Source organism: Tiliqua scincoides, chromosome 3 (genome assembly GCF_035046505.1).
Source record: "Tiliqua scincoides isolate rTilSci1 chromosome 3, rTilSci1.hap2, whole genome shotgun sequence".
NCBI classification, from domain to species: Eukaryota; Metazoa; Chordata; class Lepidosauria; order Squamata; family Scincidae; genus Tiliqua; species Tiliqua scincoides.
This window is the reverse complement of record NC_089823.1, coordinates 223177280-223179176: the sequence shown is the minus strand read 5'-3', so window position 1 is coordinate 223179176 and position 1897 is coordinate 223177280. Positions and strand designations below refer to the sequence as shown.

Here is a 1897-nt window from a genome sequence, read left to right as displayed (position 1 = left end):
GTTGTTGTGAGAACAAAAGGAGGGAGGAACCATGTACACCACCCCATAGCTCCTTGGAGGAAGGGCAGTATAAAAATGGGAAAAGTAAAAATAGTGGCTATAACGTGTGGTAGATCAAGACCAGGATCATGCAGTGACTCTCCATACATTTGGATCAATTGGTGTGCTTATGGACATTGCATGGTTGGTTGGTAACCTTCAGTCTCAAAGACCATGGTATGAGCCTACAGCAACTGGTATTCCCAAGCGGTCTCCCATCCAAGTACTAACCAGGCCTGACCCTGCTTAGCTTCCAAGATCAGATGAGATCGGGCATGTGCAGGGTAACAGTTGCTGCATGGAGCTTGCATTAATTGCACAGAGCTGTTCTAGATGAACGCCTTAACTCTGCTCTCCTAAAGTTTCTACTGGATGAGTCTCTTTTGAGTTTCATTCTAGCACTTTTGATTATATGCACGGAAACCATTTGTGCAGGTATCCTTGAGTTCGCTGCTGAAAGCTAGTTTCTCCTTAACAAAGTGGAGTTCTTTGGGTACTTGAATACAGGATATATTTGTGGTACATGTTAATAGAAGCTGTTATCCTAAGATAATGTGAGGCTATTAATCCTTCTAGCTGTGGTGGCCATTATTTCTAATGGAGTGGCACCTTAACTACCGCCCTTCTTAAGAGATACTGAGAGAAATTATATTTTTCATTTCTGAAAAGACCATTCTTCTCTCACTTTCATTTACTTTTATCTTAGCAACTCCAGTTGCAATCAGCTGTTTCTAGTGATCTCTATGGATTTTGTCTTAGCTTGGATGACATTGCCCTGATTGCCACCATGGCAGGTGTTTTGATGGGAGCTGTCAAGAGTGGCCAAAATGAGACTTTATGTGGTGCATTTTCAGTATGTTTTGGAGTATTGGAATCGATGTTGGCAAACTTCAGTCTCGAAAGACTATGGTATCGCGCTCTGAATGATGGTTCTGGAACAGCGTCTAGTGTGGCTGAAAAGGCCAATTCGGGAGTGACAATCCCTTCCACACCGGGAGCAAGTGAGTCTGTCCCTGGTCTGTCTCCCTGGCTATGGGCCTTCCTTCTTCACCTCTTTGCCTCAGTCTGTTGGCCAAGTGTCTCTTCAAACTGGGAAAGGCCATGCTGCACAGCCTGCCTCCAAGTGGGACGCTCAGAGGCCAGGGTTTCCCACTTGTTGAGGTCCACTCCTAAGGCCTTCAGATCCCTCTTGCAGATGTCCTTGTTTCGCAGCTGTGGTCTATCTGTAGGGCGCTTTCCTTGCACGAGTTCTCCATAGAGGAGATCCTTTGGGATCCGGCCATCATCCATTCTCACAACATGATCGAGCCAACGCAGGCGTCTCTGTTTCAGCAGTGCATACATGCTAGGGATTCCAGCACGTTCCAGGACTGTGTTGTTTGGAACTGTGTTGTTTGGAATATTGGAATAAGGAATATTATTTATTCATTTGAATGACTATGCAGTCCTAACACATAGCTCCACCAGTGCAGTAGTCCCTGCACTGGTGGAAGGTATTGCAAACATGCCGTAAGGCACATTGTGAAACCCAGTGGGTACACAGTGCAGGTAGGGCATCCTGTGCCACCACAACAGTACTGCATTCAGATCTAGGGCCATCAGCATATACAGGTAAGGTGCTGAGCAATGCAAGGGCTGGGAGAAGGTGGCAGGAGAGCATTCTGGAGGCAGGGAGAGGCATTTTTGGGCAGAGGAGGGTGGAATGGAGTGGATTGAGCCAGGGAGGTAGTGGGATCAGAGAAACCTCCTCCGCTGTATCCTAACCCCCTTCCTGGGCCAACTGGTTGTTCGGACATCTGTCAGCTATATAGCTGGTGGAGATCTGTGTAGCTCCAAAGTACTAGGGCAAAACATCCCC

General features: G+C 47.0%; 1 pseudogene; it reads right to left on the bottom strand.

Annotated features, from left to right (window-relative positions):
- Positions 1–222: 222 nt before the first annotated feature.
- Positions 223–340, bottom strand: LOC136647276 (5S ribosomal RNA; annotated as a pseudogene).
- Between the last annotated feature and the right edge of the window lie 1557 nt (positions 341–1897).